At 32.7% G+C, this 27,654-nt stretch overlaps 2 long non-coding RNA genes across 8 annotated transcripts; one reads left to right on the top strand and one right to left on the bottom strand.

Annotated features, from left to right (window-relative positions):
- Nucleotides 1-6,903: 6,903 nt before the first annotated feature.
- LOC141380889 (uncharacterized) lies at nucleotides 6,904-11,431 on the top strand. Its single transcript, XR_012400247.1, has 4 exons — nucleotides 6,904-6,947; nucleotides 7,915-7,954; nucleotides 8,053-8,196; nucleotides 9,535-11,431. It is a non-coding gene; the product is annotated as an uncharacterized lncRNA (long non-coding RNA).
- A 1,146-nt stretch (nucleotides 11,432-12,577) lies between these two features.
- LOC101882397 (uncharacterized) lies at nucleotides 12,578-16,697 on the bottom strand. Of its 7 annotated transcripts, XR_012400238.1 has the most exons (9): nucleotides 16,363-16,697; nucleotides 15,938-15,997; nucleotides 15,033-15,184; nucleotides 14,560-14,615; nucleotides 13,571-13,673; nucleotides 13,378-13,485; nucleotides 13,246-13,305; nucleotides 12,980-13,154; nucleotides 12,578-12,886 (listed from the first exon to the last, which is right to left on the bottom strand). It is a non-coding gene; the product is annotated as an uncharacterized lncRNA (long non-coding RNA). The 7 variants fall into 7 exon arrangements; XR_012400237.1 differs by lacking the exon at nucleotides 14,560-14,615 and having other exon boundaries at nucleotides 13,571-13,755; XR_012400235.1 differs by lacking the exon at nucleotides 16,363-16,697 and having other exon boundaries at nucleotides 13,246-13,302; nucleotides 13,571-13,755; nucleotides 14,564-14,615; nucleotides 15,938-15,980.
- Nucleotides 16,698-27,654: the final 10,957 nt, after the last annotated feature.

The raw sequence follows: 27,654 nt of genomic DNA, 5'->3' as shown, positions 1-27,654 counted from the left end.
ATTATTATTACTATTTATTAATAAATTGAGTTTATTAATACATTTATAATTAATAATTAATATTGGTTTGCTTATTATGTCAGATTAAACGATTGAACTCAATCTTACATCTGATTAGTTTGCTCTTTTTTCCCACTGAATTATAAATAATGATAAATAAATAATAATATTAGTTTTTGGCAACAAGTTATTATTGTTGTTGTTGTTGTTGTTTTTATTAATAATAATAATAATAAATGCTAATCTTGACTTTATTGAATAGAATTCTTAAATAATATTAATTAAATAATAATATTATTTTTGACAACAATTTTATCAAGTTGGTATTATTATTGTTGTTTTATTTTTAATAATAATAATAATATAAAATAATAAATGCTAATCTTAACATTGTTGAATAATATTAATTAAATAATGAAAGTAGATTTTGGCAGCAATATTACCAAGTGGATATTATTATGGTTGTTATTATTATCAATAATAATAATAATAATAATAATAATAATAATAATAATCATCATCATCATAAATGCTGTTAATAAATAAGAAATGACATTATTGAATATATATTTTTAAATAATATTAATTAAATAATAATATTAGTTTTTTGCCAACAATTTCACCAAGTTGTTGTTATTATTATTTTACATTTACATTTACATTTAGTCATTTAGCAGACGCTTTTATCCAAAGCGACTTACAAATGGTATTGGTATTAATAATAATAAATGACTATCTTGACATTTTCTAACAAAAATATTAATTAACGATAATAGATTTTGGCAACAATATCACCAAGTGTTGTTGTTGTTGTTGTTTTTATTATTACTGCTAATAGTTAAAAATAATATTAATAATTAGCAACAGTAATACTATGTTATTGGTATATATTTAAATATTTTTAGAAAGTTAATATTATTATTAAGTAATGACAATTGTCATATATGTAATACTAATTTTAATTTTATTCTTTAATAAAATATGAATTACTGCTTTTATTATTAAAGCAGTCGTAGTTGTACTATTGTTTTTAAATATTGATTTTAGATCTAGTTGTTGTTGTTGTTGTTTATAATAATAATAATAATTATTATTATTATTATTATTATTACTGCTTCTTAAGTCTAAAATTTTAAAAATATATTTGCAGTAATAATTATTAGCAATGCTAGTAATAATATTAAATAAGTACTCTGAATTAATAGAAGTACTATTACCTAAATATTTTAATAAAATATTAAATAAATCGTATAATAAAAAAATACAAACTTCTGTAGTATTGTAAGTCAGTTTGAATAAAATTGTCTGCTTGGTAAATGATGGTAAATGTATGATAAATAAAAATAAATAATTATAATAAATTGTTGCAAAACTTATTTTAATATAAAATCTATTTATACAAACTTTAAAAGATAACCATGATTGTCTTAAAGCAGGCAGGTTTACAGCCATTAATGGAGATGGTGCTGAAAGTGTGCTCTGCTGTGAAAATATGTTTGGATCCTCTTGAGGATTCAGCTCTTCTGGCCGGTGACCTCATAGACTGACAGTGGGACTAAAGGTCATGACCTGAGCTTGTCTGAGGTCAATCAGACCACACGTCTATCTCATCAAACACACAGCTGGATGTCAAAGGCTAGATCAATATGATAAATTAACGACATGTTGTTGTTTTTATTATTTTTCAGAGAAGTTAGTGGTCATTGTTTTTATTCAGCAGGGATGGATGAATTAGATCCAAAAGTGAAGATAAAAGCATGTATAATGTACTAAAATAGGCATATACAGGCAAAACTATTAGAACACTAATAATAATAAATATAATATAATATAATATATAATAAAATATAATACAATATAATATAATATAATATTGATCAGCACATAAATCATATGGCGAGGCAGTGGCAAAGTAGGTAGTGCTGTCGCCTCACAGTCGCTGGGTCGCTGGTTTGAACCTCGGCTCAGTTGACGTTTCTGTGTGGAGTTTGCATGTTCTCCCTGCCTTCGCATGGGTTTCCTCCGGGTGCTGCGGTTTCCCCCACAGTCCAAAGACATGCGGTACAGGTGAATTGGGTAGGCTAAATTGTCCGTAGTGTATGAGTGTGTGTGTGAATGTGAATGTGTGTGCGGATGTTTTCCAGAGATGGGTTGCGGTTGGAAGGGCATCCGCTGCGTAAAAACTTGCTGGATAAGTTGGCAGTTCATTCCGCTGTGGCAACCCTGGATAATTAAAGGGATGAAGCCGACAACAAAAAATTAATGAATAAATCAAATTCTCAGTGTGTGTGTTTGTGTGTGTGTGTGTGTGTGTGTGTGTGTGTGTGTTAGTTCACACACTGAAACCCAGTAGGCGTGCAGTTGTACTGTCTGTATCTGTGAACGGTCCCGTCAGCATGGGACACTTAGATCTCCTCTCGCGTCTCATTGCAGGACAACAAACCCCCCAATTAACTGCTCCGGGCTCCTGCAGGGGGACGTGGCACACCCCTCCTCTGTACTGACCCTCACCCGTCCCGCCTCCACCTTCCCATCATTCACAGGCCTCCCGCGGGCCCCTCGCCCCTAATGTATATTCATTCACACTTAAAGCCCCCTGTTAAAGCCAAATCAAGCTCCATTCAGGACATGATCCTCCTCGCTGTGCTCAAAGGGACTCGGTCCGAGGGAGGCCTGTGACCCTCTGATCCTAAAACACACAGCGGAGTCTGCAGGAGCGCTGATTAGAGCAGATTAAGAGCAGACATTGCAGGCTGAAATATTCGATAAAAAATTATTAGAGGATTTCACTAGTTGATTGATTAGATTGGGAATCGCTTACTTATAGCTTAATAACTTTGTGTGTGTGTGTGTGTGTGTGTGTGTGTGTGTGTGTGTGTGTGTGTGTGTGTGTGTGTGTTTTTCAAGTTATATATAAATATGCTAATTAAACATTCACAAATTTGCATAAATTTCCCACGCGAATGTAAAAGATGCTGGGTTCCACACAATTCCTTCATGTTTTCCCAACACAAATCGATTAAGTTCACATGTCTTTACAAATTTAAGTGGATTGAGGATAAAAGATTTACGTTGTCGCCAAAAAAAACTCAAGAATTGTGTTGTTTCAGCTTATTTTAAATGCAACCCGGGCTCATTGTGGAAACGTAGCCCTGCAGACGTTTCTGCAGACCGCGAAATACGTCCCGGGAGGTACGTATTCGAGCAGTTTTTGTTTTCGCGAATTCGCGAGAGGCCGCTGTGCGCGCTTTTCTGCGTTTCGAATGCCTCTCGGGAGCGTGCGCCGTTCGCGCCCGCGCTGTTCTCGCATGAAAAGCCGCCAGAGGTCGCTGTGGAGCGACCGTCCGTCCGACTGACTGGCTGAACGACTGAACGATCGACCGGGCGGCCGGCCAATTGGCCGACCCAGCTGCCTTCCTCTTACTCCTCCTCTTTCTTCTCTAAACCAAAGCGACAATTTGCAAAAGCCGTCCAGAAAAAAAAACAAAAGCCCTTGTCCGATTTTGACCACGTTTTCAGATCTCGCCACGTTCTCGTCCTTATTTTTTGGATTCTGTTTTTCATCTTACCTGATTTCTGGAACTGCTCTTCCCCGGACTCGATCCCGGTCGTCCCCGTGGCCGGCTCCTCCTCCTTCAGGCCTCCGCTCCGCCGAGGTAACACTGAGAGCTAAGCGGACAAACTGGTTGCATCAGGAAAGCCCTCCAGACAGAGGTGAGCCGTCAGCCGGCGAGCACGAAGAGGAGAAGCGGCGTCACACTGCCCCATAGCGTTCGCTCGAAAAAAACAAAACGCGGCCATATGTACCTCAGTCCACGTAAATCGCAGTCTCCAGAAACATCCGCAGGGCTACGTTTCCAGAATGAGCTTGGGTTGTTTAAATAAGTAGTAAAAATTCTTTTAGAAAAAAATGTTTGATGAAGTCACAATACCTGTTTAATTTTTTACATCTAAATACCCGAGGAGATTATGTTCCTCTATGCCAGTGGTTTCCAACCTTTTTTTTTTTTTGCTTGAGATCCCCTTTTCCCCTATGAAAATATTGTAAGGCCCTCTTCCACATTTATTGATATTACCGCTTGTATAAGTTTGCAGGGATGACAAAAAAATTAGTTTCCAAACAAATGGTATGTTTATTACTATGTCTAGATATAGTTTATGCACAAATAGTAGCCTAATGTAAAATATAAAAGCAAAACACCAGTAGCTGATTTGTAACTGAAAAAGGAAGCCTTTGGCCTTTAAATTGGCTCTAAATTAGTTGCCAATTAGTTGCCAATTTTTTAAAGGTTTCTTGTCAGTAGTTGTGACTTCCCTCATCTCATTTTGGATGTGTGTCAATTCTTTTACCTTGTGCTCAATGAAACGCTCTTGGCTTGTCGTGGTATTGGGGATGAGTGTAAATGTCTTATTAATTTGGACGTCCTCATGCTTTCGTTAGCATCGTTAGCAAGAACTTTGGCGCAGATAATGCACTGTGGCTGGGTTAGGGACTCTTTGCTTCAAGAAAATCGAATAAAACCATAGTTAAGGGAACTATCTTGGTATTTCCTGCATTTTGTGTTTCTAGTATCGCTAGCGCTGCAACCAGAAATGTTTGGAGCTTCCTCATCTAGGTCCAGTATGCATGGATCATTACTGTTAGCTGCTGAAGGCGAATCAGTGAGATTTTTTTTGTGGAGGATGAATTCGAAATTTGTCAATTTTTTTGTCAGCCAGCAGATAAAATGAATTAAGGCAATGTGATCGTTCTAATTTTTCACTACTAAAAAAATGTTGACAATATTTTGATTTAAGGCAGAAAAAGATTGAGGTAATGAAGTGGCCTGCTCAAACCCCTGACTTTAACCTAACTTTTTAACTTGTGACGTTAAAAATACAGTTTTTGCAACAAAAGTCAAAGCTTCAGGAACATATTAAAGTCAAAGATTTTTGGCAGAAGTGATTTTTGGGAATCTCTTTTATCACCATAATTCAGAAAATACTGCGAGCAGACAGAAGCAAACACATTATGTATGGGCAAATGTCTAAAGGTAAGTGGTTGCACATAATTTCTTTGAGCAATTTGAATTTAGTAATGTTCAACTTTGTTTGTTTGTTTGTTTGTTTAAATTCAGCCCATATACTGTAAATTGTTTGCAAGCACTTACCTTAAATCCAATGTGCACACACATAGATAAAGTGCAACAATAACTAAAAAGTGTATTTGAAATGTTTTCTTTCTATTAGACTTTAAAATCTAGTAAATGTGAAAATTACTTTGTTGAAAAGTCAAATTCTATGTCTTAATATGCAAATGAGGCGTTATTTGGTTAAATATGCATTAATTTGCATACATTTCTCACACAAAAATCAGTCAAGAAGAGTCATAGAGTCAGTTTTTCGGAATCTCGATCAATTTTTTAATACAGAACATGCATCAAAACAGGAAATTTTTACCATTTTCCTTGAAAAAATAGGGATTAGTTCAAAAACTTTATTAATACCAGAGAGGAAAAACTTGTTGGGCACCATACATTACAATTAAATTATACAACAAATTATTAGATTACAAGCACCACATCCCAGTTCAACAACAAATTTCCCCCTACGAACACAGTCAAAAAGCTAAGCAATAAAAAACAAGAATACCATTGCTTTGTTAAAAAAAAAAAAAAACCTTAATAAAAGTTTGCAATCAGACAAATTGTAAATACACCTTTGTAAAAACTTTGATAATAAAAATATAAATGAAACTTACAATCATAAATGATGTAGTTTGGTGCTCTCAAAAAAATGCTGCTTGTTTAAATGAATATTTAAAATGGTGTAGTGGTAAGTGCATCTATGTGTACTCCGGTGCTCACAGCAACCTGAGATCAATTTCCACGTCGAGGGTTGATGCTGATCATTCGTCTATCTCTGCTCCCCAAAATTTCCTGTCATTACTCTCTGTCCTTTCCAAAAAAGGTGAAAACCCCGAAAAAATATTTAATTAAAAAATGAGCTGAAATTCTCATTCTGAAAACAGAATTCCTGCGGGGTTTTTGTCTTTTTTCTGGAACAAGTTAACTGTTTTATGTTCAATTCACTTAAGTTTGTCAAGCTAACATAATCCAGTTGTGTTGGGACAATATGTATGATTTGTGTGAAACCCTGCATTTTGACTGTGTACTGTATATGCACTGTACAACCAACACGTTCTCACTCCCAACTCGTCATATACTGACGCTTGGTCAGGAACCCTCGGCGTAAGTTATTGACGCACAGGGTACCCCTTTAGCGTCACATTTAGACGTGCAGGGATTCCCTATAGAATCTGTACCTGAGCCTGAAGCGTCATAGGGAGACGCTGGAGGCTCGTATAATTACCAATAGATGTCAACGCACTTTTTAAAACCTGATTTACGCCTATTATCGCAGTTTTCTTCTTTTAAAAATATGTAATTTTTATTTTGTTCATGAAAAGCGTCTGTAAACTGGGTCGAAACTACTGTATGAATAAACTTCGGTCCACGTGACATCCCTTCACGGTGAGTTTAACGCCGCTCTGCTATTGGTCAAACTGCATTAGCGGTTAGTTCTCAGATGAGTTCAACTGTCAACATTAAATATTACGTTAATGCTGCATAATCTATTTTTATTGGAGATTAGTTGGTGTTTATAAATATGTTATCATTTACTTTATATTTAATGAGTGAAAATATATTCGATTGTCCAGTTTAGGTTAACTATAAAACTATACTACTAATAAAACTTTGATTCATTCATATTATTTATTATTTTTTTACTTTAAAAAATATTACATTTCAAGTACTAAGTTTAAAAATGATTTCGGCTGATCTTTTTTCATTTTAAATTATTCATTGAAGTTGGGGTCATTGTATGTGGCGATCTATTTTTTACAGTCTATGCTCGCTATCCCAAGATTCATTGCGATCCCAAGGTTCACTGCGGTTTTCCACAAGGTAAGTAAAAAGTAAACAAATAAAGACGATTTGTTGATAAAGCATGTACTGTAAACTAGCGACGTTATCTAATTACATCAAGTTCATTTATTAAAAACATATTTTTCTCACATATAACGTTGGTCATGCATAGCTCAGAACAATATATACATTTTCAGATAAGGAACAGTGTTACCAGATTGTTGTTTTCCACAATAGAATTCGTGCAAAATCTATATATAATATGCAATATGCAACTCTAATAATATAAATGTATTCGTAATTGTTTCAATATTAAAGAACATCAAGTGTTTCCAAAGGTTTAAAGGCTACATTGTAAAAACAATTATTTTCTTAAAACACACACACACACACACACACACACACACACACACACACACACACACACACACACACATACACACATATATATATATATATATATATATATATATATATATATATATATATATATATATAACACACACACACACACACATATATATATATATATATATATATATATATATATATATATATATATATATATATATATATATATATATAACATAACAAAAGCTCAAGTATAACTTAAGCTGATGTATGTCACAATGAATATCTTACACTATTACAAGTATAATTTGGCCTTTACCAATTTATTTAATAAAAGAAAGAATCTATCATCTCTAAATTGTGGTAAAGAGGCACAACAAGCTGTCTTCTTTGTCCAATATTATGTCAGTCAGGATGGTAATGGTAAAACTCAAGGATTACCTTGCACCTTCTCAGAAATTTACCATTGATCATATGTATTACAAGTGGCTGGATTGTTTTTAACACAAGCAACGTTTTTTAAATCATTATCTTAAACAGATTAAGGCTCATTTTGGACTACACTTACATTACTTTACAACTGCTTAATGCAGTACTGATGTATCTAGTAGTTAGTGGGTTTAACTAATGTCACATCTGTTTTTATTCATTTTAGATGCAGAAACTTTTGACATATGAATTCATCTTGACTAAGGGTAAGGTTTTTGTTCAGAATTAATCATTATTTAAAATCATTGTATTTTCTTTGTTATTATGTACAGATTTTAAAAGAATGTACTTTCTTTTAATAAAGAACTCTTCACAGCACTTCATCTGAACAGTCACAACCTCACAGAGCTGCACAACTGCCCCACTCAGATCAGTGTTGAACCTGGAACCTCATCTTGTGTACAGCAAAGGCAGAGCTGAAAATTCACTGTTTGTCTTGTATTGTGTGGTAAGTCATAGTTTTATTAATTTTTTAATTTCATTGCAACACTAAGTAGTCCATTCTGTGGCCAATATGATATAAAAGGCCTAAAATGGGACTGACGTGATCATTGTTTTGATTTCTAGATAAGTACTCATGGGGCTACACATGCAGCTGAAGTTAGCTACATGGAGTAGGACATTTCTTTCAGTATACTCTTAAAGAGATTCACCCAAAAATGAAAATACTGTCATTAATGACTCATCCTTCACTTGTTCCAAATATGTCTGAGTTGCTTTCTTCAGTTAAACACAATTTATATTTTAAAGAAAGATGAAAACCTGCAAACATTAACTTCCATGGTATTTGTTTTTTCCTACTATGTATGTCAATGTTTTCAGCTTTTCAGCTTTCTTCAAAAAACTTCCTTCATGTTCAACACAAAGTAACTTGGAAGTTTTTTAAAAAAGGTTTACAACCACTTGAGGGAGAGTAAATAGTGAACTATTCCTTTAACCCAATCTAGTAGACTTTACTAGAAAATTGTATAGAAACCCAGTGCCTTAAACCCCTTACATTTTATACAGGGTACAACTTAACAGCCATACTTGAATTAAAATATTACTGTAAGTCCAAGAAGATTGTAAAGGTTCTAGGTTAATTTAAAGAGGGCTGTTTAGTTTCACCTTGTGTAAAAACATAAAGGGTTTAAGGCAACATTTTCCATGCAGTTTTTTTTATAAAGTCAACTAGTTTGAGTTAAGAATGTAATGGGTTTCAGTAAAAGCAGTGAATCATGCAGGCATAAAATAAATGTTTAGCCTTGTAAAACAATAAGCTTGTTATAATTTAGAAATATTTTTAGGGTGGAGCACTGTATGCTGTAGTAGTTTTCATATAATTGATGAGTCAAACATGAGATGTGTGTTTTAAATTGCAAGAAGTGAATTAACAATATGTTCATCAAGATTCAAATCTTGCATCTTATATTTTTTAAGGTTTTGGCCCAATAATACCCATATTCGGCTATTTAAAAAAAAACTTGCTGGAATTTGTGTCAGCATTCCCTTCAATGAAAACTACAGCAGTGGACATCAGTGGTAATAAAAATGTATGAGAAGGATAAGGGTGTTCATAATGAGAAGTGCAGTCACTATCCTGATCTCTGAGTTTGTAGAACTGACAGATCTGCTTGGAATACATGGAAACATGCTGGAAATGTTTAACCTATTATACAGTTAATTCAAGAGTGCCAGGTTTAATTATGCTTTACATATATAAATAAATATCACTGAACTTTCTAAATGAAACCTAACACTCATTCTTTGTTCAGTAATGATATTGTGCACTTTTAATACTTTACAGTGGCAAAACCTGGAATAACATATGGGAGCCCTCCAGGAATTCCTGTCATTTTACACCCAAGTCTCCTCATGCTAACCGGATTGCAATATGACAGTCTAATCAGCATAAACACCTGGACTCACCAAGCACACTTTGGTTCTCAGTGTTTTGTAAAAATTGTTTTTGCTATTCTTCAGTAAATACTTGAATATGTTTTGAACTTATTCTACTTTTGATGTTTAAGTTCAGAAAGTTGTTATTATAAACATAATTTGCATTGGTCATGAACTTGACTTGTTGTTGTTGTGAAAGCTGTTTATTATAATGGCATTTCCAAAGGCATCATTTGAAAAGATTTTTTGCAGTGCAGTTTTACTTCAGCTTGACATACCAGATGTATGACATGAATAAATATCACAAAATAAATATAATAATGATAATACAAAATATAAATTTCCTTCAATTATAATTGTTTTTAATCATTTATATATGTATGGTAATATATTATTGCATTAAAAACTGCTATAAATATATATATTTTTGGTTTTTGCATGTTTGCGTGATTTTTTTTTTTTTTTTTTTGTGGCATTATAAATAAATTATAAATGTTTCATTAAAAATGTATTGTGTTTATTTGCATTCTCATTTACAATGAACTACTATTTTTACTATTTAATGGGCACTATATTTGTCATTTAAGTTTGACATATATTTATATTTGTATACCTACAGGACGCAGGGTTTAGTTACAGGAAATACTGGAAATGTTTTCAAACATGATGCTTTTTTTATTATTTTATTATTCGTTTCAAATTTAGTAAACTGCCTATGATCTGGTTTTACTATGATCATTTTGCACATTAGGTTACCCCCACAAAGGAATCCCACGGTAAATATACATTTGTATTTTTAATAAGACAATAAATAACATGTAATGTTAATACACATTTTGATATTTAAGTTATATTATAAGGTTATAATCAACCTTCAGCCGGAAGATTACCAAATAGAGACAAAGTGTGACGTAGATTGCGACGTTGTGATTGGACTATAACTTCAAAGCCAAATTAAAAGATCCTTCGTGTTGCTAACTATGTTTTGCTAACTTTGCCACTTTACTAACAGTGTCCTTTATCAATGAGTTATCGCTGTGTTTCAAATAGTTACCGATTAACCAAGATCGTAACCCTAAACTTAACCCTAACTACACCTTTCAAGGAACTACAATTTGTAGCGCCATGTCTTTCCCCTCCTATCTATACAGCGACAAAGGATTGTGGGTAATGTAGTTTAAAGCCTTTTTGTAATAAAATGGAACAGATACAAATTTTAATGAACTAAAGACTATCTGAATAAGGTCATTGTGCATATATTTATGACATATATGAAAGCCAGGCATAAATTTGTTATTCTACAATGAGTATTTTTTAAACAGCTTTTATTGACTTGATCAGTATATATCAGACTATTATATCCAACATTATTTATTGAACATAGCATAGGTAATAGTCTTGCTGATATTCTCTCACTCATTTCTCGTTTGAAATGTGAATACTTTTTCCTTTTCTACGGGGCTCTACTCATCCCCTTTGAGTAAAAGGGCAGTTAACCTATGTAGATGTATTATCTTCAACATGGACAAGAAATTGTATTGTCACATGTACAGTTGTGGTAAAAAAAAAAAAAAAAGCTGTAAAAATAAGCTAAACATTAGTATCCTCTTTAATTACAAGTTATTAGCAATAGTGATTATGTTCATCACAAATATTATTAGTTCAGAATAATATGTGTGGATGTAATTCTGTAAGTGTGTTTCATTAATGGTCATCATGTGATGTTTAATTGTTTTCACTTTATTTGAAATATGGATAAAAGCTCTTTAAAAATATGTAAATGTTTATAAATAAAACCTTTTTAAAGACATGTATTTGTTTAAAAACCACTCTTTATCTGATTATTTTTACTTTCTAAATCTTCAACTGTTTGTGTAACAGTATGATTTGATGACAATGGATGAACTTGTGTTTAATAATGATTCCACATAATGTCTTTGTCCTGCATGTGGGTTAATTTGTTAATTATTTTCTTTATGATCAAATGGTTGTAAGATTTGCTGCATTGTAAGAATCATGAAAATATTGAGAAATGAGGTAACAATGATGAAAAGATATCCTTTCAAATGCTGCGAATAGTTCAAACCTCCAAATGATTAAAAATACATAGCCATTAACCAACAAAATAAAAATGCAAACATTTAAATTATCTAAACTAGAAGTAAAATAGTTCTGTGCTGTATTTATAAGTTACTGTGTAGTTCTATGTCTACCAAAAATACATATTTCAATGCATATTTTATTTTCATTCATTCATTTTCTTTTTGGCTTAGTACCTTTATTAACCAGGGGTCGCCACAGTGCTATGAACCGCCAACTTTTCCAGCATGTTTTTATGCAGCAGATGCTCTTCCAGCCGCAATCCATCTCTTGGAAAATATTTTATTTTTTATCTTGCATTCAATAAAACATTATACAAAGTTAATTTTTATTTTCAGAATAACAACAGTGGCACTGTTATCTCACAACAAGTGCAGCAGTTTTTTGTTAGACATTCTAACAAATTAATACAAATGTTTCAAAGTAAGGACAAAAATAAAAGGAGATTAATTTTATTTTATTTTTTTTTTTTAAATCCATGAGGACCAAATAGATCCATCAGATCTTTGATGTAAATCATAGGTTAATTTTTCCAGAGGTAGAAGTCTGGTTGCCTGACTCAGCCACATATTGACTGGAGGTATCTGAGCAGTTGACCATAATAATGTACATTTTTTGCCCAAGTATATGCAAAAATTAAATTTATCATAAAAATGTATCATAAAATTAATATTTTAAAAGCTCTTAATGTCACTTAATGTAATAATTTCATTTTAATATAGAGTTCCTTAAATCGTTATATGTTGTAAGCAGTTAGGCATACAATAATGGTCTTAATTTACAACACTAATTGATTTAAGAGGAATGCTTACATACTGTACATATCTATGTATTTAAAAAAAAAAAGACAATTTGGTTATAGATGATGACAATTTTATTTAATTTTTTACAGATTTTATTACATGCTTTAGATTCAGGGTTAAGGTCATCCTCTTCTGGATTACAGTAAAAGAAAATCCACAGTCAATGTCATACTCATCAGCTGGAGCTTTATTTAAAAAAAATCTATGTTCTCTGCTCCAGCCAAAACTTGCAGGTACCTTGCAGGTCTCTAGATTGCACCATCGTATTGTTGTTTATTTCTCAGTTATTTTGTTGCTTTTTGAGAATGATGATCCATAGACCTTTTAACCCCTCTTCGTTAAGGCCACATGTCGAATCTTAAAAGAACACAACAACATAAAAATATATTAATATTCTTTGGACTGGGTAACCTTATGCTTATGTCTGTGCCAAAAAATACAAATACATACCAGTACTTTTCAGTAGCAAACAAGCAGGAAAGTTCTTTGAAAGAACCAGGATGAGTTGAAAGGTATTTATAGTGGTTGGCCATCTCTGCCACAAGAATCCACTGCTTCTCCTGAAGAATCCTGACTAGCAGGATGATGTTGAACACCCTCCTCTTTGTTGCTGGGTCAGCAGAGTCTGAAATATATTTATGAAAAGAAAGTTGTATAACAAGGATTATACGTCAACTTTTAAAGAATCAACACTGACAGAAGTCTAGTGTACATACCATGCAATATGACGAAGACATCCACATCACTTCTTCTTTTTGTTGTCTTTGCTTCTGCTACTGAAAAAAAATGACAGTAATAGTAACACAATTTTTAATGACTACATGTAATATTAATAAGAATTTCCTCACCGTCTGCCCACTCCTCTACATCACAGACCAAAGTCTTCCAATTGGTTTCCAGTCACTGCCAGTTTCATGGATTCTGTTTTGCAACTTGCTTTGCAGAGCTGTTGCGGTCTACAGTGATAAGCAATCAAAAAATCACAATACTATTTAAATAGGTTACTGAACAACTAAAACAAATTCAACTGGATATTGTTACCTTCTGATATCAACAGGTCAGCGAGATGGCCAAATTGTTGAATATCTGCTAATTCCAGCACATGACCATGAGAGTTACAGTAGCATGTCTGGTCACTGCAATCCTAGAGAAGAAATATTGCACTGTTCAACCTCCTTCCCAAAAGTAAAACCAGGCATATCCTGGTATGCCTCACTCCATTTCACCTGGTTAACATATACAAACAAACAAACAAACAAATAAATAAATAAGTAAACCAATAAGGTTTGGCATTTACTTGTAGATCAGTTTAAGACAATTACATAGTTCATCTATCTCAGATATAAACTCATGTGATTAGGCATGAAACACACTAAAATCATGGGCTTAAAGATGGTGCTGAAACTTTGGACAGCTTTTTGCAACTCTTTTGGAGGTAGTGTCATTAGTTGATGTAGTCCACAAATCTTCCTGTCAATTCTTAATCCTTAGCTGTAAATAAACCTTCAAAAATGCCAGTGTTTGGAAAAAGGAATGAAACAGTACAGAACAAGTGCATAACAGTTTCTATCTTCTAATCTAATTTTCTTAGGTGAACATCACAGAGCTGTTTTCTTGTTAATTTAGTTTCAACACATACAGTTTAAAGTACCTTGTGCATTCATGAAATGGTTATGCTTATGGTTCATATCTACTTAAATTGGCAGTATATCTAGTGTGGAAGCAGAACAGATCAAGCTCTTCCTTGCAAATACTATCCACCTTGTATTGCACAGACTCCCACTCAAGAATATCTCAGAAAAATGTCTGCTGAGATCTTAGCAGTCCATTAAAAATAATTATACCAACATCTTTTCCACCAATGGAAAGAATATAAAAATACTTTAGGATATATTAATACTTGCATGACCAAATCTGAGATAAAAAGGCCATCAGTATGCCTTAGTTTAAATAAAACCAAAATTTGACTCTAGCCCACTGTCACCTAGGTCTACAGATACAGGGACTAATGGAAACAATGAAGTACACACTGACAGTCACTGGAGCAAGGCCCTCTCACAGTTGGGAAGATTGGAGTTCCTATGAGCTGTACCAGATAAAAACAACAAAAAAATGTACATTTATAACATTTCTAACTTATCCTAAGACTAGTAGACAAGCAGCATAAGCAGTTCTAATTTCCTAAACCCCAATGTGGGCAGTTGATGGCCTATAAGGTGTCATAAAATCAGACAAAACAAAATACTTTCTGAAAAAGAAAAAAAATGGTTGGTCACTATCAACACCCAGAACAATTAGTTTTAAACAGTTAGGCCACAATATTTTGTGAGCTTATGCTGTAGTTTTTTAATGTTTGTCATAAACAATAGTAATAGTAAAACTAATGCGTTTCTTTCTGTTATTACAATAGTAGTGAAAGAATAAATGCATTTTATCTCAAACAATCACATATGCCTAAACAATGTAGATATTTAATATACATGGAATGAAAAACTTCACTAACCCTTGACTGATTCCAGAGTGGTCTTGGCCTTCTATACATGGTGGTGCTTTCTGCAGATCACCAAGTTGTCATCAAAACTTGAGCTTATAATTGAGATCTTGGTGATAAATCTGAGTATTGAGGAATCACTCATGGTGATAGGCAGAAACAGGCTGAAAGACACAAGAATTAATCAAACAAATATAAATGTGTTAACAGAGATAGAGAGAGACAAGTGCAATTTAACATATAAACATGGGTAAAGTGATTTTACTTTTTGCTTATTAGAAAACAAAATTGGATTTTTAAAGAAATCTAAAGAACCTGAAAAGAGCAAAGAAAAAATATTCATATCTGAACAGTGAACACCTTATAATGTACACCTGTATATATATATATATATATATATATATATATATATATATATATATATATATATATATATATATATATATATATATATATATATGTGTGTGTGTGTGTGTGTGTGTGTGTGTGTGTGTGTGTGTGTGGTAGATTAAGCTATTTTTTTGTTTAGTTTTGTGTTGTACAATGAATAAAATGTGCTCAGACGGGCAAAATTTCTGCCTTTTTCCTTTAAAGGCATGGAAAATAATTGTTTTTACAATAAACCTTAGGAAACACTTGATGTTCTTTAATATTAAAACAATTACGAATACATTTATATTATTAGAGTTGCATATTGCATATTATATATAGATTTTGCACGAATTCTATTGTGGAAAACAACAATCTGGTTACACTGTTCCTTATCTTAAAATGTATATTGTTCTAATGCATGACCAACGTTATATGTAAGAAAAATATGTTTTTAATAAATGAACTTGATGTAATTAGATAACGTCGCTAGTTTACAGTACATGCTTTATCAACAAATCGTGTTTATTTGTTTACTTTTTACTTACCTTGTGGAAAACCGCAGTGAACCTTGGGATCGCAATGAACCTTGGGATAGCGAGCATAGACTGTAAAAAATAGATCGCCACATACAATGACCCCAACTTTAATAAATAATTTAAAATGAAAAATATCAGCCGAAAACATTTTTAAACTTAGTACTTGAAATTTAATATTTTTTTAAAGTAAAAAAATAATAAATAATATGAATGAATCAAAGTTTTATTAGGCATAGTTACCCTAAACTGGACAACCGAATATATTTTCACTCATTAAATATAAAGTAAATGATAACATATTTATAAACACCAACTAATCTCCAATAAAAATATATTATGCAGCATTAACGTAATATTTAATGTTGACAGTTGAACTCATCTGAGAACTCACCGCTGATGCAGTTTGACCAATAGCAGAGCGGCGTTAAACTCACCGTGAAGGGATGTCACGTGGGCCGAAGTTTATTCATACAGTAGTTTCGACCCCGTTTACAGACGCTTTTCATGAACAAAATAAAAATTACATATTTTTAAAATAAGAAAACTAAGATAATAGGCGTAAATCAGGTTTTAAAAATTGCGTTGACATCTATTGGTAATTATACGAGCCTCCAGCGTCTCCATATGACGCCTCAGGCTCAGGCACAGATTCTATAGGGAATCCCTGCACGTCTAAATATGACGCTAAAGGGGTACCCTGTGCGTCAATAACTGACGCCGAGGGTTCCTGACCAAGCGTCAGTATGTGACGAGTTGGGAGTGAGAATGTGTTGGTACAACATATCTGTTAATTAACCGTTCCATTCCAAAAACAAGTGTTTTCTGTTTGTTTATAGTTGTGAATTGCATTATGGGAGCTTGATCTCTGCTCTGTCGACTTTTGAAGTTGAAAATTAAACTCTGCAGTTTAACAAAGTGACTTTTATTGACATTTTAGTAGTTTGAAATAATATCATGTATAGTTGAAGTCAGAATTATTAGCTCCCCTTAGATTTTTTTTCCCTTTTTTAAATATTTCCTAAATGATGTTTAACAGAGCAAGGAAATTTTCACAATATGTCTGATAATATTTTTTCTTCTGGAGAAAGTTTTATTTGTTTTATTTCGGCTAGAATAAAAGCAGTTTTAATTTTTTTATAAGCCATTTTAAGGTCAAAATTATTAGCCTCTTTAAGCTATATTTTTTTCGATAGTCTACAGAACAAACCATCGTTACACAATAACTTGCCTAATTCCCCTAACCTTTCTAGTTAACCTAATTAACCTAGTTAAGCCTTTAAATGTCACTTTAAGCTGTATAGAAGTGTCTTGAAAATATCTGGTAAAATATTATTTACTGTCATCATGGTAAAGATAAAATAAATCAGTTTTTAGAAATCAAAACTATTATGTATAGAAATGTGTTGGAAAAAATCTTCACTCCGTTAAACAGAAATTGGAGAAAAATAAATAATGAATAATAAATAATTCTGACTTTAACTGTATAAGAAATAATATATAGAGAAACAAGTCTGTAAAATAGCAGAAAATGTACTGGCAACGTAATATACAAATCCAACCCAGACAATACATCACTTTAAACAAATGTTAAAAAAAGTAACCTTTTCAAACTTTTCAAGGTTAAAATTTGTTGGAAGAAAGTTTAAGGTCCCATAATGCAACTCAAAAGCAAAAATAAACGGGAGAAATTAAAAATAAAATCATGAATAACAAAAAACTGCTAATTTACTGATGTTTAAGAGCTGCTGAAGTGGAATAATAGAACGAAAATTACCTCATACATGTGTATTGTAAGTAAAATCTAGACACAAATTGATAAAATGTGATCAGCTGGCAGGAGTAGCGAGGAAACCGTTTAACCGTGTTTGTTTGTAGCATTTAGACAAATAAAATTCATCTTGAGATATAAATGCTTGGACACGTCATGAACATCACTGCTCCTGTCAAAACGGCTCCGTAATAACTAGATGATGCTGGAGGCCGTTATATAAGTCAAAAAACTGTTTCCCTGCTACTCCTACCAGCTGATCACCCATCACCTGTGTGCCCTTACGTAAGCAGGTGAGCTGACGTGACATGTAGGTGGAGTTAATCCATATCATTAAACCACTCGATCTGTGACACAAAACAATACTTTATAATATTATTAATCTTAATCAATCATGCAACAAATAAACAAATAAGATATATATAAATATCACAAATGGCTCCAACACCCCGGCCCCTAATTGTCTAGAATAATGACAATTACAAGAAAAAGAGGAGGCATTAAATATAGTTCTCCTATATATGTTAAGAGTCCATATCTTATGAAAAACAAATTTATTTAGATGATTTTATTCTTCAAAAGGCAAAAACAAAAATTCTCCACCGCACAAAAAAGGGAAACCTTTTTAAATACACTTTAAATACACTTAAGTGTATTTTAAACATTTTCTTAACATTAGTTTGAAACAAAACATGCAAAATCTCTAAATTGGGAGGTGCATTTTAGTGCACCTTTAGACTAAATTGAGAGGTGCAGTAGTGTCTGGTTTTAAATTATGCAGGCTCATTGAGAACACGATAAAGGAATAAGCTGGATAATGGCAGGCCGGTGGCGGGCGCAGCTCTTTCAGGGCTCATGACTGATGTGCCTCTGCTGATTGACAGAGTGTGGAGCTGAATGCTGGGAAAACTCATGTGGAGCTGTGAGAAATCAAGCTCTCGAGGACATTGTGCGGCTTATAGACGCGCTCTGCTGTTAATTAGCTGTGACGTTACAGACGCTCGCTATCATACATACATGTTTTACCCAGATAAGAGAGGATCATGGGGGATTAAAGGTGCAGTTTGTATGTAAAAAAAGTCTTTAGATGCTCAAGTTAGATCTATAAAATGTGTGAATGGCAGTTGTTACAGATAATAAAATATAAGAAACAAAAGAATTAAAAATAAAGTAACTTTTATAAAATGCTCAGGTTGTATTAAACCAATTTTGGGTCAAACATGGACAAATAGATAGATAGATAGATAGATAGATAGATAGATAGATAGATAGATAGATAGATAGATAGATAGATAGATGATAGATAGATAGATAGATAGATAGATAGATAGATAGATAGATAGATAGATAGATAGATAGATAGATAGATACTAACTTATTATTAAGTCATCTGGAATGGCAAAGAAACCGTGCTAGCAGGACTCCCAGAGTTCGTTAAGATACTTTGCACTCAGCTACAATCCTTCCTCCTCCATCTTAGCTCAGATATGCTCAATAATGTTTATATTTGGTGACTGGACTGGCCAATCCTGGAGCACCTTGACTTTCTTTGCTTTCAGGAAATTTGATGTGGTGGCTGAAGTGGGGAGCGCTATCCTGCTGAAGAATTTGCCCTCTCCTGTGGTTTGTAATGTAATGGGCAGCACAAATGTCTTGATATCTCAGGCTGTTGCTGTTGCCATCCACTCTGCAGATCTCTCGCACACCTTCATACTGAATGTGACCCCAAACCACGATTTTTCCTTCACCAAACTTGACTGATTTCTGTGAGAATCTTGAATTCATGCAGGCTCCAATTGGTCTTCTGCTGTATTTGTGGAGCAGTTCACCAGATGATTCGATGTGATTTATCTTCTATGTGCGATTTGATTGGACAAGAATCACAGGACTGATTTTTGTGATCCCCAAAGACAAGAAGAAATAAAGTAGTGACTGCAGGTTGAAGGAAAGTAGTGGAGTAAAACTACTGATACTGCCTTAAAAATGTACTTAAGGAAAAGTAAAAGTGCACATTTGTAAAACTACTTAGTAAATTACAATTCCTGAGGAAAAACTACCCAACTACTCTTTGAGTATTTGTCATTACTGTACACCACTGCTGACTAAAACAACTGTATTTTTTACAGTGTGCTGATGTATTTGTTTGTTTGACTCGGGATGTATAATTGGCGACCCGCGGGCAGCTGTTCTCCTCTCACGCTCCAGGTATCCGGCCAGTCAAAGGGTCGGTAAGTGGCCCTGTCAGCAAACCGCGGAGAGGAACAAGAGATTACCCCTAATTTAATCCTCTCAATCCCTGTCCCTGTTCCCGCGTCTGGAAGAACAGACAGAGAGAAACCCTCCTCAGACCCGCCCCGAGCTCCTGCTTTCTCAATGACTCCGCGGGACAAAGGCCGCCTTTCACGGGACGCTGCTGCGGGACAGGACGAGTAAATGAGGAGGATGCAGATGCGTGACGTCTCTGTTTGCGCGTGATTGACGGGAGGGCGCGCGCACGGCACCTGACTCTGAGGGCGCGCGGATTTATTCTCGGAAAGGATGATGCTGCGTGATATTCATGGGCATGGCGTCTGTGTGTGTGTGTGTGTGTGTGTGTGTGTCCACACTTTTCTGAAAGTCTTTTAGGTTTAGTAGGGCTGTTTAGCAGGATACAGTTTGTACAGTATAAAATTGATTATGTAATCACTTCGAGGTTAGCAAACCTGACGTGTGTTTGTGCTTGTGTGCGCATGTATGTGTGTGTGTGTATGTAGGCCTATTTTTGTATAATTTTATATTTGTGTGTCTGTCTGTATGTTGGTGAGTGTCTGTTTGTGTGCATACGTTGATGTGTGTGTGTGTGTGTGTGTGTGTGTGTGTTTATATAAATGTGTGTTGATTTATGTGTCTTTGTGTGTCTGTCAGTTTATCTGTCTGTGTGTGTGTGTGTGTGTGTGTGTATGTGTGTGTATGTGTTGGTATATATGTGTTGGTACATGTGTGTGTTTTGTTACATTACATAATTGTGTTTGTGTGTGTGTGTGTTTGTTTATATAAATTCGTGTTGATATACGTGCCTTTGTGTGTCTGTCTGTCAGTTTGTCTGTCAGTTTATGTGTGTGTGTGTGTGTGTGTGTGTGTGTGTGTGTGTGTGTGTGTGTGTGTGTGCGCGTGCGCGTGTGTGTGTGTGTGCGTGTGCGTGTGCGCTTGTGTTGGTTTGTGTGTATGAGTTGGTATAAAATATATGTGTTGGTACATGTGTGTGTGTTTTATTACATTACATAAGTGTGTGTGTGTGTGTGTTGGTATCTATCTATCTATCTATCTATCTATCTATCTATCTATCTATCTATCTATCTATCTATCTATCTATCTATCTATCTATCTATCTATCTATCTATCTATCTATCTATCTATCTATCTATCTATCTATCCATCCATCCATCCATCCATCCATCCATCCATCCATCCATCCATCCATCCATCCATCCATCCATCATATATATGTGTGTGTGTGTGTGTGTGTGTGTGTGTGTGTGTGTGTGTGTGTGTGTGTGTGTGTGTGTGTGTGTGTGTGTGTGTGTGTTGGTATATAAATAGATGTGAGTGTGTGTGTGTGTGTGTGTGTTGACGTGTATAGTTTGCTTACAGAAATACATGTTGGTGTGTGTATGTGTGAGTGTTTATGTGTTGATATTTGTGCATGTGTTGGTATAAATATATATCTGGTACGTGTGTGTGTTTTGTTACATTGCATAAGTGTGTGTGTGTGCGCGTGTGTGTTTGTTTATGTGTTGGTGTGTGTGTTACGTGTGTGTTTGTGTGTGTGTGTTTATGCATGTGTTTATGGTGTGTGTGCATGTGTTTGTATATGCTTGTAAATATGTGTTGGTACATGTGTGTGTGTGTGTGTGAGTGTTTTGCTATATAAATGTTTGTTGGTATAAGTGTGCTTTTGTGTGTGTTAGTTTATATCTATGCATGTGTTGGTTTTTGTGTGTGAGTGCGTAGTTGTGTTGCTATATGAATGTTTGATGGTGTGTTCTTGTGAGACTGTCAGTTTGTGAGTGTGTTTGTGTGTGTGGGTGTGTGTGTGAGAGAGAGTTAGTATATGTTTGTATGTTGGTATGTATGTGTGTGTTGGTATGTGTGTGTGTGTGTGTATTTGTACATAAATTTATGTTGGTGTATGTATGTGTGTGTATATGTTGTTTTATGGGTGTGTGCGGGTATATAAATGTGTGTGTGTGTGTATATGTTTGTGTGTGTGTGTATATACATATATATATATATATGTATGTATGTGTGTGTCCGTCAGTTTGTATGTGTTCCTGCTGGTACATGTGTGTGTGTGTGTGTGTGTGGATGTGTATATGTATTCCTCTCACACTGGTGTTGTCTGGTGGTCCCGCCTTCAGTGGTGTGTGTGTGTCTCAGTGGTGTGGATATATGGCTGCTGCTTTTGTCCCACACATGTCTGCTCTGTGAGCCGTGTTTCAGGAGTGTCTGCTGCTGTTTTCCCAGACGTCTCTTCCTCACTGCAGGGTCTGAGAGCCGCGTGACCCCCTCTGTCAGCTCACAGCTCCAGACAGCAGAGGTCAGAGGTGAACGCCGCCTGTCACTTCACCACGCCACTGCATTATAGTCCTCATTAAAGGATGGAGGAATGCAGACGCACATTCCACGGGACGTCCCGTCAGAGAGAGGCACCGCTGCAGCTCAGTTACTGCTTATATAGACTACAAATGAGCATGTAGGTACAGATGCCATTCAAGACCAATGCTAATGAGAGTTAACTAATTAACAATACTTAATAATAATAATTGTTTGAAATAATTAATATTAAATATATAAAATAGTACCAAAAAGGTCATTTAAATAATTTATTATTTAATTCATTGTATCATTAGTTTTCTTCTCAATATCTAAACAATATTAAACAATTGTCCTCTAATATTTCTAATAATTATAATTTGATACTGCAGTATTAATGTATTAATTATTATTAATATTTCTAATATATTATCTATTACAGTAAATTACATTATTATTATTATTATATTGTTATTTCTTATAATATCTTTAATTATATTACATTATTATTATTGTTATAAATATTAATATTTTATTATTTTATAATTTTCAAGATTACTATTTTTAATATTACTATATTATTATTAGTTCTAATGTTAATATTACTATATTACATTATTATTGTTTTTACAATTAATATTTTTATATAAATATTATATTATACTATTATTTCTAATATTAATATTTTAATATTATTATATTACTTATTGATTATTATTATTGTTGTTATGTTATATTATTACTGTTTCTAATATAATTATTTCTAATATTACTGTTTCTAATTATATATTTCATTAACATATTATTATTACTATTATTAATATTACATTTATATTACATTATTATTATATTTATTATTATTTGTATTATTATTATATTATATTAGTATTACTTTTTTTAATATATTGATTATATAGTTTGATCATTCTATTTGAGTTCATTCTAAATATAAATAATCATATAAAGCAGCAATTATATGTAATATCATTATTGATAATTTCAAATATTACTATTTCTAATATTATTTATTACATTATGATTATTTATTGTTATTATTATTAATATTTTAATATTAATATTACTATATCTAATACTATTATATTACGTTATTAATATTATTATATTTTTATCATTATATTAGTAACACTATTTCTATATTACATTATTATTATATTTATATTATTATTATTATTATTATCATTATTATTATTATTATTATTATTATATTTATATTACTATATCTAATATTATATTAGTATTACTGTGTTATATTAATATTATATTTTTATTAAATTATTATGGTTATATTATTACTATCTAAATTTTATTTCTAATATTATTTTTAGTATTACTATTTTTACATTATTATATTTATATTATTATTACTATTTCTAATATTAATTTCTAATATTAATAATATTTTAAATATTGTCATATTAAAATGTTCATTACAATAATGATAGCAATTTAGAAATATTAATTTATAATATTATTGTATTTCCTTAATATCTAAACATTTTATTATTATTAATAATAATTATAATAATTATAACAACAATAATAACAACAATAATAAAAAACTATTATTAATATTATTTATGTGTTAATAATTATAATATTTATGACTCTTATTGTTAATAGTATTAAACCTAATTTAAAATATTAAGAGTTTAGAAGCAAAAACCTCTAAATACTGTTTATTTTTTCTTTTAAAATTATCATGTTTCTCCAGTTCCTGTGTGTTGACTCAGTAATTTTACTTTTATAGTGATGAATAAGTTATTTGTATTGCCTTTAAAGTGAAATAACTAAACAGAAATAAAGGAAGCTTTGAAAAATGCTCATTTTAGGAGGACATTTTTGGCATTTAGAGGTTTTTGCACCCTTGATATGTTGGTTTAATTTTGAATTACCTAATACTGAAATATACATAACGCACATACTGTTTTATGATTAATTCAAGTGTATGCATTTTCAGTTTATGTATTTTATTTTATTGTAATGCATACAAATGTACATATAAAATGTGAGAATAATTGTAGTATTTGACGTGTGACTGCTGGTTTTGAAAGCACATGTTCTCTGTGGAGGCGACAGATGTCCTCGAGGTGAAGTTCAAGTCCAAAGTCTTTCAATTGTCTGACAAACTTTTGTTCAATGAAGGTCCAAAGAAAACGCTAGACTGTCTAAAACCGCTGCATAATTAGTTGACAACGATCCTGCTGTACAAATATATGAAGTGCACTTTCCTTTTTATGCTAAAAATGTGTTTGACAGCATTTATAAAATAAATATGAGAACTTTGAAGATCTTATAAAGAAGTCAAACGTGCATTTAGACTCCATTGGATTTATTTAAAACCATGTTATAATTTTATTCTGATAACTAAAATACATACATAGCCTATATGTTTCCAGTATCCTACATATAATAAAGCTTTATTTTTTACCTGGAAGATCGAGCTTCACGATGTTTCATTTATATAAATGCAAGACTTGAATTTGTCAGATGAATTATTGCTTGCAGGTTTCATTTTGCTTGCAGAATTTACAACGAATTCATGAATCCTTTCACATGTACATGCTGTTTTCCGAATTGTCTGTATATTGTTGGCTACTTAATGCAATGTTAAGTGTATCTTGCAATCTATTAAATCTTGTAAATCATCATTCATCTCTTCTTATATATTATAAACAAATGTCGTTGGAACGCAGATAAGTATTATTATTAAATACATATAAACCTCTTTTGAGAAATTTAATTGCATGAAAAAGTGTGAGAGTTGCTCCAGTGTGTTATAACCCGAACATCAGCGCATTTCCCGCTCATTTCGCTTCATTAGCATCTCATACCCCCATGTTTATTGCTATGCTCTTTTTAATTATTTTTATAAGCTATTTTTTTTCCCCCGATTATGTCAATTAGTAGCATATTTTATCTTTCACCTGAATTATGATCAGCAGAAATGTGAAATATGTTTGAATAAATGATATAGATTTAACATATAAATATATTTTCGTTTTCTAAACACATTAAAGTTTTATAATACTTCATGTAAAGCCATTTGTTTAACGAACAAATATATTAAGAACGGTTTTCTGTTGTATTTTAGTCGTGCTAAAGCTGCAATGTTGCCCAAAGCTGATTTCGCCTAGATAAAAGCAAAGCACGTGCTGGAATAATTTAACATTTAATATAGAGTTTTTCAAATATTATATAGATAATAGAATATGTCTTAAAATAGGTCTATATTGTATAATGATTATAATAATGATTTAATACAGAAACTCATTAATAATAGCAACATTCAGAGATAGATACAATTATTTTAAAGCACAAATTATATAACATACAATTTTATAACAGTTATTGACTTGCTATTGCGCTATTACTCGTTATTAGCCTGCTAACAAGCCTAATATGTTGCGTCTTCTTGTTTTTAGCTATTAGCAACAAGGCAAGTTAATTGTAGCTTAGGCTACATAGTTTAACTGTAGCTTAGCTAGGTTACTCAAATATAAAATAGATATAATATCTTATAATATGGCTATTTTATAATTATATCATAATGATTAAATACAGACATTCATAAGAGAACAAGCCTAATAACAACATTCAGAGATAGATACTGTTATTTTTAACGCAATGATACTTTATAATAGTCATTGACTTGCTAATGCATTATTACTCATTAATAGCCTGCTAATAGCCTTATATGTTGCGTCTTTTTGGTTTTAGCTATTAGCAACAAGACAAGTTAACTTTAGCTTATAGACTATAAATATACACGTAGCAATTAAAATCCAACTCATTTTAATAAATATTATCCTCACATTTTCGAACATTTTAACCTCATTTGAACCTAAGTATGTCGATTTTTATGTAGACTTTAGAGTATAGCTAACCTAGCCTATTGTTTTACTTTAAAATAAGACTGTTTATTAATAAAATAACTACTTTTATATTACAATATTTTAAAGAAAGATGTAAAATATTCAGTGTTTAATCAAGACAATTAGGCTACAAAGCACTTCGTGTAGCCGAACCCGTATAAAAACTGATTTATTTGAGTCGAACTTTTCAGATAGCCCACTTAGTGATGACCCCATCTGGTTTATCCTATAACTCACGATGGTCAATATGGATATATCATACCCATATTTTTAGGGACACTGAATAAACGAGCTGTTGAAAGCCCTGACCTGCAGCCACATCTGTTCATGAACAAACCGAGTCTCGATCGCATCAGCTCACAAAAGCGACCCGCGTCCTCACTCTCTGATTGGCCAGCCAGCTCAGCGAGTCCTACGATTGGTCGCCGCGCCGCTGACGTCACTGCGGGAGAGCTCATACTGGGCAGGATGCTGAGGACTGGTACCATTTCAGCTCCAGCAGCGTCTCCGGCATCATCATAATCGATATAATCAATGCTGAGTTTTGCCACCTGTTGTAAATGTTTCCCTCAGCACGCGTTCACAGACACCCGAGCGACTTATCTGGAGAAGAAACACGGTGTTTGGTGAGCCCGAGACGCATTTTTGGGGACACATTGTGGATTATAGACGCGCTGCATGTTTCATGTGTTTCATATGCAGTTGAGGACGATGATGATGAGGATGATGATGGTGCCATTCGTGAGGTAAGAAATGTGGTAAATGTCTTTGTTTTCCGTCCTTTGGAAATTAAGTATAACGACAAAATCAGGCTGCTCTAATTATCGATAATTTCTCTCTATATAATTTGCCTATTTGTTAACCTATATGTTAATTTAGTTGATTTAATTCATGTATTATTTATAAATATGCCTTAAATTTAATAGTTTCCAAATATATAAAATACAGAGGAATAAATATGATGAAACCCAATGGGTGTCGTTCAGCTTTGACGGTTGAGCCACTGCTGAATATAGGCTAGGTTATTTATATATTTTTAGACATCAAAGTTGGACAATTTCCCACATATTCATAATGATATTATTAAAACAATAATTTTGCTTGTAGAATATTTAGTAAGCTGGGCTGTTAATAATTGTAAGTTATTTCATTATCAAGTCATGTTCTTAAAATAAAAGCCTAAACAATTGAGTTCTTGATTTGAAACCAAGATATATAGCTAAATAAATATAACAAAGCTTGCAAAGAGGTTTTTATTGTTTATAACATAATTATGTCACTCTTAAAATTTATATTAGAAAAACAGCATGTAAGACACAATTGTGGTAGGTTTTATAATGCTATTAAATAGCATAAACCAGAAGGAATATATTTGAGAATCATCTTTTATTTTAAGGTGAGATGTTTCTATTTTTATTACACTGTGTAGTCGTTTTGTATTTGCATTAGACTAAATTTTCAATTGTTAAAAAAGCTTAATTTAATAATACATA

The sequence above is a fragment of the Danio rerio genome, chromosome 25 (assembly GCF_049306965.1).
Source record: "Danio rerio strain Tuebingen ecotype United States chromosome 25, GRCz12tu, whole genome shotgun sequence".
NCBI classification, from domain to species: domain Eukaryota; kingdom Metazoa; phylum Chordata; class Actinopteri; order Cypriniformes; family Danionidae; genus Danio; species Danio rerio.
Note: the sequence above shows the minus strand (reverse complement) of the source record. Positions and strands in the feature narration are given on the sequence as shown.